This window comes from Monodelphis domestica, chromosome 3, assembly GCF_027887165.1.
Source record: "Monodelphis domestica isolate mMonDom1 chromosome 3, mMonDom1.pri, whole genome shotgun sequence".
Lineage (NCBI taxonomy): Eukaryota > Metazoa > Chordata > Mammalia > Didelphimorphia > Didelphidae > Monodelphis > Monodelphis domestica.
The window spans coordinates 130,801,566-130,821,880 of NC_077229.1; the positions used below are offsets into that span (position 1 = coordinate 130,801,566).

A 20,315-nucleotide genomic window follows, 5' to 3' on the forward strand; every position below is an offset into this window, starting at 1 on the left:
AGAAACACTATACCAGTAAAGTAGAGTAGAAGCTGATGGTAAGAGAAGACAAGCTGGATCCACCCACAGGAGTAGAAGTCAAGAAGAGTAGCCAAATCAAAGAGGCTCCAATCAGTCAGGACCATGAAGAGGAAGACAAAAGCATATTACTTTTCCTAAGAAGTTCATATCTAATGAAAAAGTCCACATGCAAATAATTAAGAATATAGAAGATGTAAAGAGTATTTATGGGAGATAATCTCAGAAGGAAGACACTAAGTGAAAGGGAATGAGAAAAAGCTCTTATTAAAGACAGGATTTGAGCTGAGTCTTGAAGAAGTTCAGGGAACATGGCAAGGGTTCAATATGACATGGTGACCTTTCTGCTTTTCTAATTATTTATCAGTTTCCTATTCTGACCCCTTTCTCTGTTCTGTTTATTCTTCTATGTGATTTCCTGTTTATTCTGATCAAGAGTTTTTGTCTCAGTACTCATATCCCCAAGCTGTTTCCTAGATTGTAGGGGTGAAAATAGAGGCTAAAGACACATTCATCAGAGAAAGGGTCCATGTACTGGAGGGAAGGTTAAATAAAAGGTGTGTAGTGGAAAGAGAATTAGTTTGGGATTCAGCAGACCTGGATTCTAATTGGTCATTAAGTAGTAGAATAAATTTTGATGAGCTTCAGTTTCAACATCTGCTAAATAAAGCAATTGGACTACATGTCAAAGATCTCTTACAGTGATGACAATTCATGATTCTAGATCATCTTTTTTAATAACTTCATGTTTTAAGGATTCTAAACTCTTCCCTCTCCATATTTTATTTAAAAATATTTATTCCCCCAATTACATGATCTTTATTCCCAACTACTTCAAAAAGCATTCAATGTTTCTTCTCTGGATTCTTGTGATGAGCAAACAAAATTATGATAGTGAAAGTACTTTAGAAAGTTTAAAGTATTTTGCAATTTGAAAAAAATTTAAGGCCTATCTTCTATCCTGTGCTTTTCCATTGGCTATCCTATGGGCCTGGAATGTAATTCTTTCTCATCACTGCTTCTTAGAATTCTTACCTCTCTTCAAGATTCAACTCAGGGTGTCGGTGTCATATGCTATAGAGCACTTTTATGCTCCTCCCAGTTGGTTGTTTATATCCTCTCCTCAGAAAAACTTACCTTGCAATTACTATTTATATTTTATCTGACCTTCTCTGTTGTAGGATGCAAGTTCCTTAGGGACTGATAGCTTTGCTTTTTTCTGTGTATGTTCCAGAATCTACCATCATACTTGGCACATAGCAGATATTTAATAAGTGTTTTTTGAATTAATTAATTAAATTTTGAATGGATGGATGGATGAATTGCTAAGGACTTGTCTAGGAGAATTTAAATGTTGAGGGATGGTGATGGGGAATTTTTTGGCAGGGCACCTAAATATATATAGTTCATTCCATGCTTCAGAGTTAATAGGGGAGATTTAGATTACAGAATTTTTATGTAGATGATCCATTTAATATAAGAATATAAGAACCTATACTGTGATGGTAAGTGAAACATTAGCTGATAAAACTCCTGCTATTCATCATCAAAATTCATCGAATGTGATTAATTTAGAAAGTACAGTTACCCAACTGCCATGGGCAGTTAACAGTTAGTAGTGGAATGATTTCTTGTCACACTTGCAGAATGACCAAGAGTCTCAGACAAAATTATCATTAATGATTTGGCTCACCAGGAAGGGTACCAAAACCAGACTAAGTAAATATGAAAGTACTCAGTTTAGGTTTGAAAAATTTATTAGTTTTATCATTTATCAATAGCTTTCTGGCTACTGGCTTTTAGATCTGAGGTAAGAGAAATATGAGAATTATGGCAGGCGATGATTATCTAGTAATATTATGTGTTGAATGGGTTCTCAGAATCTACAGACAGAGAGTTTGGTTTAATATGGCAAATACAGGACAGAAAAGTTAAATAAGTGAATAATCAAGTAAATGAATATTAAGTACATGACCTAATAAAGAAAAAAGATAAATGAATGAATGGATTGGTAGATTAATTAAAAGATAACTAACTAAATAAGCAAATCTGTAAGCCTGCAAATAAATTGAATTATGAACTGCTTAACAGATAAATAAACAAATTAATGAAGGAACACTTCATATGCATGAATGAATATATGTATGTATGTATGTATGTATGAAAATAAGGTTCAATGTTGGAGGCTGGCTTAAAGGCTCAAATTTATATAAATACATTGACCCAGTTATAATGTATAATCAGTCAACATTTATTAGGCATCTATTATGTGCCAGGTATTGTGCTGGTGAAGTAGAAAGAATATTTTCCTTTGAGTTAGAAAGTCTGTGTTCATGTTTCACCTCTATCTCTCACCAATTTCTCAACCTTGGAATTGTTTCTTATCTTCCCTAGGCCTTGATTTCTTAATAATTTAAATGGAAATCATTTTGGCACTATCTAATTTGCAGGTCAGAGACACTTGTGAAAGAATTTGATAACCTTAAAACTTATAAATGTAAACTATTATTTCACTATTATTTATCTATTTTAATAATAAGCAGAGTAATGGGGAAACATAAACTCAATACTTGCCCTCATAAATTCTTCAACTGAGAACATTTAAGATTCATGCACAAATATCTATGGCAGCTAGATGGCACAGTCGATAGATAGAATACAGGGTCTGGATTCAGGATCATTCTTCTTCCTGAATTCAAATCTGGCTTCAGACACTTACTTTATGTGTGATCCTGCGAAAGTCATTTAACCTTGTTTGCCTCAATTTCCCTATCTGTAAAATGAGCTGGAGAGGGAAATGACAAACCACTACAGTATCTTTGTCATGAAGAATCAGATATGATTGAAACAACTAAAGAGCAAAAAAATTTTTTAAATAGAAATATGTTTCTCAGGAGAAAGCTATGGATCATGGAGGATCTGAGACAGACAAAGGAGGGAAAGACCACTTCTGCTTAGAGTGATATAGTCAGTCTTCTTGGAATTAGCATATGAGTTGTAAGCCTTCATTGAAGTCTTTTAAGGGTAATAAGACTAATGGGCAAAGAAACAATGGTACTGTCCAATTCTTCTCCCCAAACTATGTTGACTGCCACAACTCCTTTTCCAAACATGCCTCTCTTAGATGATGTCTCTTATGCTCCTTATTCAATTAAGCAAGCATTTGTTAAGTGTTTTGTATATACCAGGTGTTTTTTTAGTTACTGGGAAATCAAAGACAAAAACTAAACATTCCTTGACCTCAAAGAGTCTACCTTCTCTACTTCATGCAAAAGTCATTGTCAACAATAGAGTACAACCAACTTGTGCCTTTTATATGTCTCCATCGCCATTTGGTCCCTTCTCTAGAGATTATATAGCCTATAAACATCACAGGGAATAATGATAGTTCATGCTGAGATCATGTCAATCTTCCATTTACTGCTTTACTTTTTTTTTTGCATGAACAGGTTTTGTTCATTTGTTTTAATGTACTTTAGATAGATGTTATTTTAAATTGGTGTTTGATTTTCAATAGGAAAATGATCTGAATAGACATTGACAAAGTCAAAATGAGTCCCCATAAACACCTAATCATTCCTTATCTATGAAGATACCATCTTACAGCATCAGGTATTCCCAAGTTGTGTCCCATTCAAGTATTAATCAGGACCCTCCCTGCTTAGCTTCTGGGATCAAGAGATGGGGCACATTCAGAGCCATTTGGCCATAGACAATTAACACCAAGAAAACAGAGGTTCTTCACCAGCCAAAGCCATCCCATCCATCTGTGGAACCACTGAGTACAACAAATGAAGAAATTTTGAAGACTATGTTTGCATAAGTTCACATATCTTGGCAGTATACTTTTCAAAGATGACCATGACGATGATGAGCTTGTTGCACATATTGCCAGAGCTTGCACAGCATTTGGAAGGTTCCAAAAGAAAGTGTTGGGAAGAAGAGTTCTTAGACTGTTTACCAAATTGAAGGTCTACAGAGCCGTTGTGCTGACCTCATTCTCATATGCCTGTGAAACCTGGGCACTATACCAGTGTCATGCCAAAACCTTAATCGTTTCTATTTGAATTGTCTTAAGAAGATTCTGAAGATCACTTGCAAGATAAGGTACCCGACACTGAGGTTCTTTCTTGACTGAACTGCCAAGCAATCAAACTCTGCTACAGAAAGGGAAATTCTAATGGACTGGCCATATTATTTGTATGTCAAATACATATTTGCCTAAAAGTCTACTTTAAGGATAACTCACACAAGGAAAGGACTCGCACAGGGAGCAGAAGAAACAATTCGAGGATGTTCTCAAAGTCTTTCTAAAGAACTTTTGTACTGATTAGGAGACATGGGAGACACTGACATAGGACCTTCCAGAATGGAATGCCACATCAAAGAAAGTGCTGTGCTCTATTAACAAAGTAGAATTTCAGTAGTTCAAAAGAAATGTGAGATGCACAGATTTAGAGACATATCCATCTCAAGTGTTCATATGGACTATTTGTGCCCAATCTATGCCAGAGCTTTCTGAGTTCATATTGCTCTGATCAGCTACAGTTGGACACATTGTGTATATTGACCCCAACAGACTTGTGTCATTTTAGGCCTCTGAGTATGAAGGAAAACAACCATTAAAATGTAATCAATTTTATTTTTGTGAGATGTTTAGAATTCATCCCTTCTCTCATATAACATCTTAACTTAATAAAGTCACAGATGATACAAAAAACAAAACCCACCACTTTTCTCACAACAACTCTGTGAGGCAACTATTGAAAATATTGTTAATCCTGTTTCTGAGATGAGGAAAACAAATTTCCAAGAAGCTAAGTTATTTGATAACAGTCATGGCTACCAGAGGTCAGATTCAATTCAAATTCCCTGACTCCAATTCTAGAATTTATGTATGTGGATATGTGACTGTTTAGTCACAAAGCCTATCTCATTCCTCAATCTTAAGTCATATTTTCTGAAATATCTTCCACTGTCCAATTTCAACTAATTAATGTAATTTAATTTAAATTCAATTCATTTAATTTAAATTCAAATTAAAGTCATCAAAGTATTTAAAACAAGTTCATTTTATTCAGATGATCCATAATTTCTTTACATCTTTTACCTCAACATACCAGGTTAGCACCAAAGGACTAAGACAACTTCAAGGCAATAAGAATATGTATCTCATGAAGGGATGTTTCTCATTGCATGTGGGTACATGATACAGTCCTCTGGAAAAACTATTCACCACTCTAGGAATTACCCTTCTGCTTAGCTAGAACTTCCTCTGGTCTTTTGGCTTCATTTATAGCAAAGATTTCAATATTTGTATGATTCAGATCCTCTAGTAAATGCAACAATCACTAGACTAAGATCTCAAGTTTACGATGCCATCAATCATATTGATTGAGAATCTAAAAACTGTAATTCTTTGCATCTCCTGTCCATTTTTAACCTCTCCACAACCATTATTGTAGAAAAAAATTATAATAATATTTATTATATTATATATAATTATAATAGTATAAAAATAATATAGAAATAAAAGGGAGATTTACAGAACTGCAAGCCATTTTTTTCTTTGTTCCTTTGGTGACCAGGGTGAAAAGAATTAATCACCTAAAGTCCAGCCTGCTGCTGATGAGTCTATGGGTAGTTATATAGTTTGGTCTCTGGCAGCAGACTATTTCTAGTACTGTAGTCAAAACCTTGAAATTCCTTCACTTAAAAAAAGAAGGAAAAATAACATTCTAATCTTAAAATTTAAGTTACCATGGTGGCAGAAAGAAAGGATTAGTAAAATATTCTGATGCAAAGTACTTGGTAAAATGACAAGTTTAACAAAATTTAAAAGTGCAGAGGGGAAAGCATTTTCACTTCACTGAAGTGGACTGTTATTTATTATACCTGCTTATTGATGAAGGGGATTGGTTCTGGTTGGAACAGAAGCAGCAAAGAAGCACTTTGTAACAAGGTCAAGGAGCAATTACTAAACTTATTGAGGCACGCATTCCTCTTTGCTTCCAGTTTTGTTTCAACTCTGAGTTAAAAAATTGTGCAGTGAAATTGCTGGGAGTATGTGACTGAAGTTTTTTGATCTTCACTGATGGCTACACATTGGCTGAAAAAATAGATATGTGCTTATATATATATTTATATATATATATATCAAGGATAATATATGCTTTAGTCAAGAGGTTGAACTAAGTGACCTGTGGAGAACTCTTCCACTCTTATATCTTATTTTATGAACTAGAAAAGAATAGATGTACCTGTATATGCCAGCATACATATTACTATAAGAAGAATCTATGGTTTTTCAGCATAGGGAACTTCTAGTGAGAACTCCCTCAGCAACAGAGATTCCAAGTTATCTTTGAATCAACAAATAAATCTTGAGCAATATCCTTCAGCTGGCATTGTCCTGGTCCTCCTTTTCCTAGTCAATGACTTCTTGTTGAAATCATCTCCAGTTGATCCTCTATGTATCTTGTTGACATATATTTGTTTACATGTCTTATAACCTGCTGTGTCTGGGCCTGACTCTCGATCCACTGAGTCACTCAGCTGCCCCTTCTAATCCATTATTTCATGGAGGTGACTATACTTCTTGGAAGTTTAAGACACAATCTCAGAACTATTCTATGATATTAGAAAATTTTAATATGGAATCAATAACCTACTTTCATCTAAAAAACAAACTTATTTGCAAGGATTCATTACCAGAAATTTGACGAACCCATAATGGTTTAAAACAACAACAGTGCAACTCAGAATATGTTGGGGGAATATTCACACCAATGAAATCATAGATTAATTGTATTATTTAGAAGCATTGAAATGAATTACTGTACTATTTAATATGGCACCATGAGATTTAGGCACCTTAAAAAAAGTAAAAAGAAAGTAACATTTTTACATGATTATCATATACTAATGTAAATGTGTGCACATATGTTTGTGGGCATAATATAAAAATATGTGTATATATTTGGGGAAAGAGAAACAGACACAGAGAAATAGATATAGGGTAGATAATTTAACTTGTATATACAAATACCTGGAGCACATTTTTATAGTTTGGCAGCAACAGATCAGACCAAGATGCAAAAAGAAGAAACACCTGAAGCTCACCAGCAATATTCCAAATGAACACAGAAGAATAAAACTCTTCAAAATTAATACTGGAGAGGCAGAAGCAACAGAAGAAGGGGTGAAGCAGTTCTCTGGCTCAGAACAACTTGGAGAGACAGTAATGAGGGATAGGTTATGAAGAAGGAGCATTGAACAAGCCTCAGTGGAATTTGGACACAATATAGCCCAAGCAAAAGGATAAAGAGAATAACTGGCTAGGTCCAGCCATAGCAGGGTAAGAGCAAAGCCTGACTAAGGCAATATAATAATAAGAAGAAGTGGGAGTAAAGTGGACCTGCATAATCTAGCCAGAATAGAGATAGAGTGAAAACCAGCCCAGGCCACAATGGGAGGAACTCAGTCCAACAATGTCCAGTTTTGGCAGCATGGGCAAAACTCAACTTGAACCAGCAGAACTGAATCTTCACACAGCACACCAACCAGACCACTTCTACAGAGTGCTCAATCTAAGACTCAGACAGCTGAGCTGATCCCAAGGACAGTCCAAGTGCTGAATAGTACTATTTCTCTCAACACCAGGGATTTTGGTAAGCTTCAGCATATAGACAAAATAAAGGGGGGAGGGGATAACTATAAAATAAACAAAGACAGAGAAAAAGCTTGATGCTAGAAAAAATATTTCAATAAGAAATAACTAAAATATAACCTCAGAAGAGGATGGTAATACAAAAATGAAAATACATAAAGTCTCAAAGGAAAATTGGAAAAGATGTCAAGCCCAATATGAATCCATGGAAGATATCCAAAGGGCAGAAAACAAATAATAAGAAACTTAGAAGAAAAATTAGAAAAAAAGAATGATGGAAAAAATCAACAGCTTAGAACAACAATTTACTGAGAAAACAATGCCCTAAAAAAGGAAACACAATACCTCAAACAGGAAAAGAACTCCCTAAGAACTAAAGTACAAAGCCTCAAAGAAGAAAACAGTTTCCTAAAAATTAGAATTGGACTAATGGAAGCTAATAAATTCACGAGACAGCAGGAAACAATAAAACAAAATCAAAAGAATGAAAAAATAGAAGACATTTTGAAATCTCTCACTGGAAAAATAAATGACTGAAAAATAGATCCATGAGAGATGACTTAAGAATTAATAAACTGGACTATTGAAAGAAATTATTAGGAAAAACTACCCTCATGATTGTGAGCAAGAGGAGAAACTAGAAATTAAAAGAATATATGCTAATCACCTCCTAAAAGAAATCCAAAAACTAAAAATCCCAGGATTACGATTACAAATACCTGAAATAACTAGATGTACATTGGATACAGCTCTGGGCCCAGAATCAGAAAGATCTTAGTTCAAAGCTTCCTAACATTTAATAGATGTATGATCATGTGCAAATCACTTAACCTCTGTTGCAATTTCCCCATCTGTAAAGTGAAGACAATGATTGCAACCACCTTCTGGGATTATGGTGAGAATCAAATAAGATAATTGTAAAGAGTTTGGTGTGGAGTAAGCATGATATAAATCATAGCTATATAAGATGCAATTCATAAAAGAAATGACAGAAGATAGAGGCTATGTTCAAGGTCTAATATTCTTCTTTACCCTGCATTATACAGAGTTTCTTGGTATTCTTCTAGTTTTAAGAAAGGCATTATACTCTAGGGGCTACTGTCATACATTTTAATTTTTTTTCCAGTAACAATTTAAGAGTGTGGCTGTAACTAATTTAGATCCTATCTATGTACAGTGATCTCCCTAGGGCAAAACTTGGATCAATGGATGGAAGTTACTGGGAGGCAGATTTATTTGCAACATAAACAGTAGCTTTGTTAACAAATAAGGATGCTTAAGGATAAAATGAGCTGACTCATGAGGGAGGGAGTTTCCTATTATTGGAGATCTTCAAGACTAGGCTGGATAACCACTTGTCTGACTGTTATATTGTAGAGGGAATTCATAATTCAAACAGCATGTTAGACTTGGTGACATCTGCCTCCTCCAAGTTGGGCATTCTGTGCCTTTTGATATTTTTCATTTCTTTCAGCAATGAAAGTGGCATTCATGTTATAGAGTAGACTAAATCATTTAAAAAAGAAAGAAATTGAAGTCCCAAATAAAATATGATGGTTAATAAAACCTTGTTACAATTGATTTAAAGGCATTGGATCAAGACATAAGAATGTTTAAAATATTATGAATATTATCTCATATTAATTTTTGGAAATCTTTGAGAAAATATGAAAAATAGTAGAATTGACAACTGACTGACCATTGGTAAATACTATCCTGATTTTCAAAATGCAAAGGTGAGGACAATAGGCTCAGAAATATTGTTATTACTTTGAATTAAATCCTTTAAAAAATCTAGAATGTCTACTAAATATATGGTTTGTAAAAATTTTGGGGAAAATACAGTTTTCACTAAATGTGATTGCTGGACCCTTGGTAGTTATCTTTGAAATATTGTGGAAAATGGGGAAGGAACCATAAAAAAAGAGAAGGGCAACTTTCAAAAAGAAGAGAATGGGTAGAGGCAGTTCAGGATTATGAGTTCCTTGAGATTGGAGACTTATTTTTGCCTGTCTTTTTATCCCTAGCACTTTGCACAGTGCCTAAACACATAGTAAGACCTTAATAAATGATTCACTTCACTTAAAATTATCACAATATTCTATAGCCTGTTATTAAAGGCAAATTGGTAAGCACTTAGAGATGAAGCAGAGATTAGTAAAGGCCAATTTGCAATCATCAAGAATAGGTCATGCTCATTTCCTTTTTTGACAAGTTTGATAAATTAGGATATCAGAAGAATGTTGCCAATATAGTATATCTAGATTTCAGTGAATCGCCTGTCCAAGTTGTTCATGTCTTTCTTCTGGACATACTGGAATTATACTATATGATCTATATGTAGAAAGAACACTGGCTCTGGACTCAGAAGAACCAAGTTTAAATACTGGCTGCTGGGTCTGAAGTAAGGAAGACCTGAGAAGGGATCAAATCTGCCATCCAACATTTACTAGCTGGGTAAATCTAGGTAAGTTGTGTACACTCTGTCCATCTGTTTCCTTAGCTCTAAAGTGGGGTTAATAATTGCATCTACCTCACAGCTCTGTTTTGAGGATAAAATGAGATAGTATTTGTAAATTTGTACTGCTTAGTACAGAGCCTGGCACAAAGTAGGAGCTATATAAATGCTTCTCCTCTTCTCTTTCTCAAGTTATTTAATCTCACTTGGTCTCAGTTTTCTCATCTGTAAAATGACTGGGTTTGGTTAGATGGCACCTTAAGTTCCTTGCAACTATGAATCCAAGGGTACTAACAGAAATGCCTAAAAGACTGAATTGAAATGTATAAAGTGAGTCAATGCCAGCTTGCAGGGAACTTATTGGCTGAATTGCTCAAGGTTCAGTCTATGGCCTTGAACTAGTTAATACATTTTGGGGGTAAATAATTTAGACAAAGTCTACGGAGTAAGATTTTTTAACTGATGATTTATAAACAATCCCTATGCCCTATAAAAAAAAAATAAAGACCAACCTACCACTACACTCCAATGCAATGTGTGTAGATACCAAAAAATAATGGGGTATGTGGTTATAGATATGTCAGAAAAGCCTTATTCTAGTGATAGAGACCCTTCTTTGGGTAACATAGGAAGAATTTCAAGGGTTGCTTGAAAAACTAGTTGTACCTGTTACCTTCTGAATTGCTGCCTGTGAATGGCAGTTGTAGGGGCCCCCTGGTTAAGTGAGTGGCCTCCCAGCAAAGAGTTCATGTACCTTTTCAGAGAAAGCAGGAAGCTGTGTTTTACTCAAGAAATTAACTTGAAAGCACAGCCTATATTTAGTGTTCCCGTAAAATAAAAAAAGAAATAATAAAAAAAGAAGCAGCCCTAAATATTCCCACTGGCTCACCCAGAAGCATCTGCTGTTTGTCCTGGACACAAAATTATTCGTTGATTCAAATCTCACTGAGCAACCTTTTGGTAAGAAGCATTATTATGAACTCTGGTTGATTACCATGTTCCATGGGGAAATTGCAGAGAAGACTCATCTATGAATCAGACAGGGAGGCTAAAACATAGCTAGATGAAGCTGGAGAGCTTTGTCAATGTTCCCTTGGACTCTAGAGTCAGAGGTGCAGACAAATTGCATTTCTTAATTTCATACTGTGTGCTAGTCACAAAGTTAGGCATTGAGGATCCAGACACAACCAGAAAAGTCACAATTCTCTTAAATAAGTAAATATAAAATGAATACTTTCTAATATTGAGAGTGAAGAAAGGAGGACTTTTTATTATTTTGTTTTTAGTCAAGCACAGCCCCCACATTAATTCAACTCCCCTACCTGATTGGCTATTTCCAAAAGCAGTCCCTTTCCCATAAGGCTTTTATGCTCAGTGGTCAAGTACTGCTTAGATAGGAAACTTAGATGGGATAGTAATACAGGCTGTCTCCAACAGAGGAATCAATTAAAGAGATTCAAAAGGAGAAAAGACAGAAGACAAAGGATATAGAGTAGCAATCCTTCATCACTGATGCTTTGTCTTCCAATTCTCAGTTCCACCCCTCCCCGCCCCTGTGGGTGTTGCAGTTCAGGAAACCAATGACCAAGTTCCTGGGTAATCTTAGATATTGTTAATACTCCCTCCATGCTTTTCTCTGCCCCCCCCCCCCCCCATGACTTCTGGATCCTTTTCAATTTCTATTTTCCTAAAAAGCAGTGCCTAAATGCTGTATCTCTCCCCATTCACCCCCATACTCTATAAGACATGCTCTCCATGGCATGAAATTGTCCAACCTCTCCCCATTTTCAATCAAAATCTACTGGTTTTGTGTATCTGTCAAAGGGAAATCAGGATGTTGTCCTGGGAGAAAAGGCACCAAATTAGGAATCTGAGAATTGAGGTTAACTGGGATTTTGAGAATTCTTGCAAAGATTTGCTGAATAACAGCTCAATGTTCATTAACTCTAACTGGTACTATTCAGAAATCATCTCAATAGGGGCAGCTAGGTTGCTCAGTGGATAGAGAGCCAAGCCTGGAGACAGAAGATCCTGGGTTCAAATTTTATCTCAGACACATTCTAGCTGTATAATCCTGGGCAAACCAATTAACCCTAATTGCCTAGCCTTCAATCTTCTGCCTTTGAACAAATACTTAGTATCAATTCTAAGAAAGTAGGTAAGGGTTTTTAAAAAATCATTTCTATATCCCTAAGAAATGATCATTTGAATTTTGTTTGAACACATTTGGCAGTGGAAAAACCACAACCCCTCAGGGTGTCCATTTCACTTTTGAATGTCTCTAATTGTTAGGATGATCTTCCTTGGAATTATAGATATAATGAAAAAACATTGAATTTGAGGTTGAATTCAAATTCTGTCACTTACCTAAGACATGTCTTTACCTGATGCCAGATGTGTAAGTAGAGTTACCAGATCTTTTCTCCAGGGCACTACCTCTGGGGAGAGAAGAACATATTTCCTCCTCATTATGGTTCAAAGACTACTAGCTCCACATCTAGGGATACCATGAGAAGAACATGATGACAAAAAAACAAAGGCAGACATTAGCTGGTGAATATAATTTGCATTTGATACTATCCACTATAGACTTGAAATGTTGTTCATACACATCTCTCCATTAAATATTAATTTTATTTTTTATTCTTTTAAAATTTTACTTGTTATTAGTTACATCAAACTTCCCAGGAATCTTCCTCCCTCCACTCCTGTCACTAGAAAAATTATCAGTTCACACACACATATATACACAAGATGTCTATATAAACCTACCTTGTGATTCTATTTATCAGTTCTTTCTCTGCAGTTGGACATTAACAAGTTATTCTTCAAACATTAATTCTGTAACTATTCATTTGGTTCACTCATTTTGCTTTTCATAATTTCAGGTAGGTCTCGGTTAAATTTTCTAAAGCACTCCCATACATCTTTATTTATAGATAAATTATATGTACATATTCTTTTGTAACACCTCTTTCCAGACCAAAGCAAAAGGGTAACAGGAATCTTACTTAGTGCTTATTTCTCCCTATTATAAAGGAATAACTGCTGCAATCAGATAGTAAAGAGTAACAAGGAAATACTTATTCAGGGAGAAAGGAGAGTACTGTTAAAATTAATTGTGGTTGGACTCTGAATATTTATATTGGTGGTTGCCAGGGATTTAATTTCTAAATCCCAAAATGAATTACTAAAGTAAATGGAATTTATGGTAATTTATTTACAATATTTACAATAGAAGGAAGATATTAAGGAATGAAAGAGAGAGAGAGAAAACTCTGGCTTCTTCTGATACCAGTTAGAATCTTTAAGCCTCAGCCAGGTGAAGAGAGTCTCAAGAAGATGGGCCTTACCTGGGGGCTTCACACCTTCAGAAAGGTGGGGTCACTAAGTCAGCTTTTCACTCACCAATGGTGACAGTCTAAAAGAAGTCTGGGTATCTGACTTCCAGTCCCTCCTCAAAGGTCTGTCTTCCAGTCGCTCCTCTGAGTCAGTGCCCAAATCTCTGAATGACTATCCCAATGTCTGAATCTGAATGAATGATCCAGATTCAAATGAATTGGAATGAGATGAATCCCTTCTGCTTTTTTTGTTCTGTTTTTAAAGATCATTTTCTCTTGTGTCACCTCCCCCAAATTTCATGTCTACCAATCACAACAGACACTTTTCTCTAGGACTGTCCATTCTTTAGTTCTCACCTTCTTTGGTTAGATTTTCTCCAGGACTGTCCATTCTTTAGTTCTCACTTTCTCTGGTTAGATTATATCTTTTTGGGTTACTTAACACCTCTTTTGGTAAGCTCACCTTTTGTAGTTACTTAACACCTTTTTATAGTTAAAATCTAAAAATAGATTGTACTTACAATTCTAGCTTCACAATAAAGAAAGAGCTAAGTATCTTCAATGTTACAATCAGGAGATAACTAAATCCAATCTTCACAGTACTTAGTTAGTGGTACCTATGGGTCAACCAGTCAGTTAATAAACATTTGTTAAACAGTCTAACACATGCCAGGTACTGTGCTAAACACTAAAGATACAAAAGAAAGACAAAAGATAAGGTCTGACCTCAAGGATCTCACAATCCAATGGAGAAAGACAATGTATTGATGTAATCAAATATTGCTTGATAAAAGAAATAATATAAAAATGTGTAGAAACATTAGAGGGCATGAACAGATGCTCATTTCATTGAATGGCATCAGAAAAACAATATATAGAGTGACTTCAATGATGTAAAAGGAAGGACGAGGAAAATTAGTTCTAATAATAGTAGAAATTTTTATATAGCTCTTTAGAGTTTTTAAAGCACTTTACACAGGTTATATTGTTGGATTCTCAGAAATACTCTGGCTTATCAGGTACTATTATTATCCCATTTTTACAGATGAGAGAAACTGAAGCATAGAGATGATAAGTGGCTTGCCCAGAATCACATACCTAGTAAATATCTGAAGCTCTAATTGAACCCAGATCTTCTTGACCAAATCCAGCAAGCTATACTCTTCCTCACTTAGCTGCTCAGATTTCAAGGTTGTGTGATTTTAATAACTAATCTTGGTCTTTGAGAAGAAAAGAAAAAAGAACTCCACCTCTCTTCTTTCTTTGAAGAGTTCTGGGACAATGGCTATGGAATGCTATAAATATCATCAGGCTTGGTTCATATATTGGTTGGTTTTACCAATCTGACCACTTCTAAAATTTTCATTAGAAGGCAAGATTGACTGGGTAGTGTTATGAGGAATGGCATATTTTTAAAAAAGTATTATAAAAACAAACAACATCATAAAACCTTTTAGAAGGTTGAAGAGAATTTACAAATATAAGGGAAGTGTTCTGCATATGTTAGACTTTTTATGTATTGATCAATTTTGCTGATTTTTTTTCTTACTTTTACTCTCTATTTTTAAAAATCTTGGTTATAAAGAATAGTTCTCTGGAGAAGGGAAAATGGAGGAGAAAAATCCAGGCAATTCTTAAGCAAAAGATAGCAATAAAATATTTTTTAAGTCAAGGAGATTGAAGATGGTGGAAAGGTCATTCTGATATATTGGATTTGGAAATTAAGAGGTCATTGTGACCTTGGAATGTCCTATCTAGCAATCTCTTCCTCATCTCTGATAAAGTAGATGTTTATTCCTAGAAATTTAGGAATAAAAGGAAGGCAAAAAAATAGAAGTTTCATGTAAACCATTGCCTATGCCTAAACCCTCCCCACACCTACTCCTTTTCATGGAGTATTGGAATAGTTTAATATAATCATTGTTAATTTGTATCATTCATTCATCAAGTATCTACTGTACAAGCATCCAATATTCTGTTACATACTGGAGAAAATAAAAAGACAAAGAGATAGGAGTTAAAGACTGAACCTATGACCTTCTCTAGTAAGACCCTCTCTCAGTGAAGTTCAGCCTCTTCTCAGCTACTCAGAATCTTCAAGAGTTTTTCAGAACACTGAGAATTTAAGAGGCCCAGGGTTACACAGTTTATGTCAAAGAGAGGATCTAGGTCTTCTTGATTTTGAGACCCATTCTTGATATACCACATAGCCTCTTATCAGGGAAGAAATAATAATACAACACAATACCACCTCTCAAAGAAATAACTTGCAATCTACTAGAGGCAGCTATGATATATGTTTTATATTTCAACAGATCTAAGATTTCATCAGTTTGAGAACTCTTTCCAACAAGGCAGTTTAAAATGTGGATTTAATTTGTAGTATAATATCAAAACACAAAAGATTCCTATTATAAAGAAGAAACTAAAGAGAATAAGTATTAACTATCTACTATGTGTCATGCACTGTGCTAAGTGCTTTACAAATATTACCTCTTATAAGTTGGATATTGATACTGAACAGATAGTCTTTTCTTCTTTCAACTACTATCTAGAATGCCTTCTCTTCCCTTTTTTTCCTTGATTTTCCTCCAAACACAATTTTATTATTTTTTATTAACAGATGTATCCATATGTGTCCCAACATCTCTCATCTTTCCCTCATCACAGAAGGCATCATCCAGGAGACAAACATGTTCATACAAATTGTATCTTTCGTGTTTCCACCTCTTTGTTCCCTCTCTGGAGGTAACATTCACATTTTTTTTCTTCAAGTATTAGATCTGTAGCTGTATGTGATATTTTCTTGATTCTATTCATTTTGCTGTTCCTTTTCCTTTGAAGTTCTTTCCAAGTTTGTTTTTGTTTTGTTTTGTTTTTAATTAATTTACTTGCTATTTCTTATGGCACAGTAGTATTGCATCATAATCATATACAACAATTTGTTTAGCCATTCCCCAATTAATGGACATCCCTTCAACTGTCCGTTCTTTGCCACCACAAAGAGAGCTGCTATGAATACTTTAGTACATATAAGTTATTTTCCTTTTCCTTTGACTTTCCAGAAAGAAAAAAAAAAACAGATGCAGTAGTATTGCTGGGTCTAAGGTTATACAAAACAGTTTTATAACTCTCTAAGTATAATTCCAAATTGTTCTCCAAAATGGTTGAATTGGTTCAGTTTCACCAACAGTTTATAAGGGTTTCTGTTTTTCTACATTCCCTTCAGCATTTGTCATTTTATGGCATCTAATGGGTCTGAGATGATATCTCAGAATTGTTTTGGTTCGCATTTCTTTAAACAGTAGTGATGAGCACTTTTTCATATATCAATAGATGGCTTTGATTGCTTCAATCAAAAACTATCTCATCTTATGTTTTGCCAGTTTTATAATTGGGAGATGACTCTTATTCTCATAAATTTGACTAAGTTCTCTGAGTATTTTAGATATGAAACCTCTATTTTAGAGGTTATCTACAAACATTTTTCCCAATTTTCTGCTTTCCTCCTAATCTTGGCAACATTTGTTTTATTTATATAAAAACTTCAATTTAATATAACAAAATTAACCATTTTATGTTTCATATTGCTCATATAGCCCTCTTCTATCCATAAATTCATTAGGTAATATGTTCCCAGTTTTATAATTTACTTGTATCTACCTTTATGTCTAGATCATATATCTATTTTGTTTTTATATTAGTGAATAGTATAAAATATTGATCTATACTTAGTTTCTGACCCCTTCCAGTTGTCCCAATAATTTTTAACCACATAGTAATTTGTTATTCCAATAACTTTAATGTTTGCTTTTATCAAAGACAAACTTATATAGTCTCTTCCTACTGTTTGTTGTATGTCCCTACTTTTTCCACTGATCTATTTCTTTTTTTTCTTTAAATAATATTTTATTTGATAATTTCCAAGCATTATTCATTAGAGACAAAGATCATTTTCTTTTCCTCCCCCTCCCCATAGCCAACGTGTGATTCCACTGGGTATCACATGTGTTCTTGATTCGAACCCATTGCCATGTTGTTAGTATTTGCATTAGAGTGTTCATTCAGAGTCTCTCCTCTGACCTGTCACCTCAACCACTGTAGTCAGGCAGTTGCTTTTCCTCGGTGTTTCTACTCCCACAGTTTGTCCTCTGCTTATGAATGATCTATCTATTTCTTAACCATTACTAGACAATTTTGATAATTATTGTTCTATATTACAGTTTAAAAATCTGGTACTGCTAGACCACTTTCCATTATATTTTTTTCATTAATTATTATCTTATTCTTCCAAATGAGTTTTGTTAATTTTAAGCACAATAAAATAATTTATTGGAAATTTAATTGGTATAGCATTGAATAAGTACATTAGTTTTTTGTAGAATCATTATTTTAATTATATTGGCTCTACCTATCCATGAACAATTAATATTTTTCCTGTTCTTTAGATTTGACTATGTAAAAAGTTCATATAGTTTCTTGACTTGTTTTGAGAGTCTTACTGCCAGGTACTTTATTCTATCTGTGGTAATGTTAAATGTAAGATCTCTTTCTCTTTCTTCCTGTCGATCTTTGTAATGTAACAAATACTGATGATTTATCTGCATTTATTTTATGTCATCCTATTTTGCCCAAATTATTGGTAGTCTCAATTTTTTGGTGAATCTCTCAAGTTTTTTCATATATGTCATCATGTCATCAGCAAACAGATAGTTTTATTATATCTGTGCATTCTGATTGCTTCATTTTTTCTTCTCTTATTGCTTTTGCTAACATTTCTATTACTATGTTTAATAATATTGAGCACCCTTGTTTCACTTCTAATTTTATTGGAAAGGCTTCTATATTATCCCTTTTACAAATAATATCTTTTGTCAGTTTTAGATAGGTGCTTTAATATTATTTTAAGAAAAAAATCTTTTTACACTTATACTTTCCAGTGCTTTTAAAAATAATGAGTATTGTATTTTCCCAAAGGCTTACTCTACATATATTGATATAATTATTTTTGCTATTGTTGTTATTAATATAATCTATTGTGTTGATAGCTTTCTATCTAAAAAACAATGCCTGTTTTCCTGGTATAAATCCTATTTGGTCATAATGTATAATATTTGTGATGCATTATTATATAGTCCCCTTGTTAATATTTTATTTAGTACTTTTTCATCCATATTCATTAATGAATTTGTCTATAATTTTCTTTCTCTGTTTTTGCTCATCCTGCTTTAGTTATCAGCATAATAATTGTTTCATAAAATGAATTTATTAAAATTCTTTCTTTATCTGTTATTTCAATTAATTTATTTAATATGAATTAGGTGATTTTTAAAAGTTTGTGAGAATTCACTTGTAAATCAGTTTAGTCTTGAGGCTTATTTTCTTATTAGATACATTAATGGTCTGTTCAATTTCTTTTTCTAAAATGTTTATTTAAATATTCTATTTTATCCTCTAGGCAGTTTTAAATTGTTTTTTCATTTCTTATACATTGTTCAAAATTTTTGCATAATTTTGAGCAAAATAATTCCTGATACTTATTGTAATTTTATTTTCATTGATGGTATATTTAGCTTTTTCATCTTTAATGCTAATGATTTAGTTTTATTCTTTTTATAATATATCTGTTTTGTTGATTTTTCATAAAACCAGTTTCTAGATTTATTTGTTGATTAATGTTTTCCTTACTTTCAACTTTACTGATATCACCTTTAATTTTTAGGATTTCTAATTTGATGTTTAATTGAGGATTTTAAATCATTGTTTTCTAGTTTTTAAATTGCATTCATAATTCATTGAGTTTTCTTTCTCAATTTTATTAATATAAAATTCAGAGATACAAATTTTATTCTAATTAATTTTGCTGTATCCAATATATTTTGATATCTTATCTCATAATTATTTTGTTAAATTTTTTAAATGGAACTCATGAATTTTATAAAATTGTTTATTGTGTCTATGATTTATTCTTAAATCCATTCCATCTTTAAGATTTAGTTATTTAGTCTCCACTTAGTTTTTATCTTTCATTTCTATGGTTCCTTATTATACATAATTTTGATTACATTATGGTCTGAAAATGATGTGTTTAATGTTTCTGCTTTTCTACATTTAACTATAATGTTTTTGTACCCTAAAATATAGTAAATTTTTGTATAGGTACAATATACTACTAAAAAGAAGGTATATTCCTTCCTTTTCTAATACAATTATCTCCAGATAGTTGTCATATTTAACTCATCTAAGATTCCATTCATCTCTTTGAATTCTTCCTTATTATTTTTGTTTTGACTTATTTACTTTTGAGGGAAGAAAATTAAAGTCCCCCAGTATTATTTTTTGTCATATAATTACATCTCCAATTTATTTAGATGGTTGAGAGAATAAGGAAAAAACTTTTGGAAAGACAAGTAGAAAAAATGGAGAGGTAAGGGGGAAGAGAAAAAGGAGTAACATTTAGTAAGGTGAGCCAATTTAGAACTAGGAAAGCAGAAGAAGAGGACCAGTGAAGGTTTCTGAGATGGTATGCAAATTAGAGGGGTAGTGAACAGAAAACATTAGACTTCTGAGGAGGAATGGTGAAAAGAGAGGAAAAAGACAATAAGGTAAAACAGGAGAGAGAGAAATACATAACTAATAATTTTGCCTTTTAATGTAAATGGGATGAATTCACCCACAAAATGAAAATGGATAGCAAAATGGATCAAAAATCAAAATGAGACAATATGTTGTTTATAAGACATACATTAGAAAATGAGACATGCATAGAGTAAAAAAGCAAATTCTGGAGCACAATACATTCTGCCTCAGCTGATATAAAGAAAGCAGA

At 33.5% G+C, this 20,315-nt stretch overlaps 1 long non-coding RNA gene across 1 annotated transcript in view; it reads right to left on the reverse strand.

Moving 5' to 3' along the window:
* Positions 1 to 20,315, reverse strand: part of LOC103101572 (uncharacterized) — an 80,440-nt gene that overhangs the window by 17,217 nt on the left and 42,908 nt on the right. Inside the window, exon 2 of the long non-coding RNA XR_008917502.1 lies at positions 12,513 to 12,583. This is a non-coding gene — a long non-coding RNA (uncharacterized LOC103101572). The remainder of the gene's footprint in view (positions 1 to 12,512; positions 12,584 to 20,315) is intronic.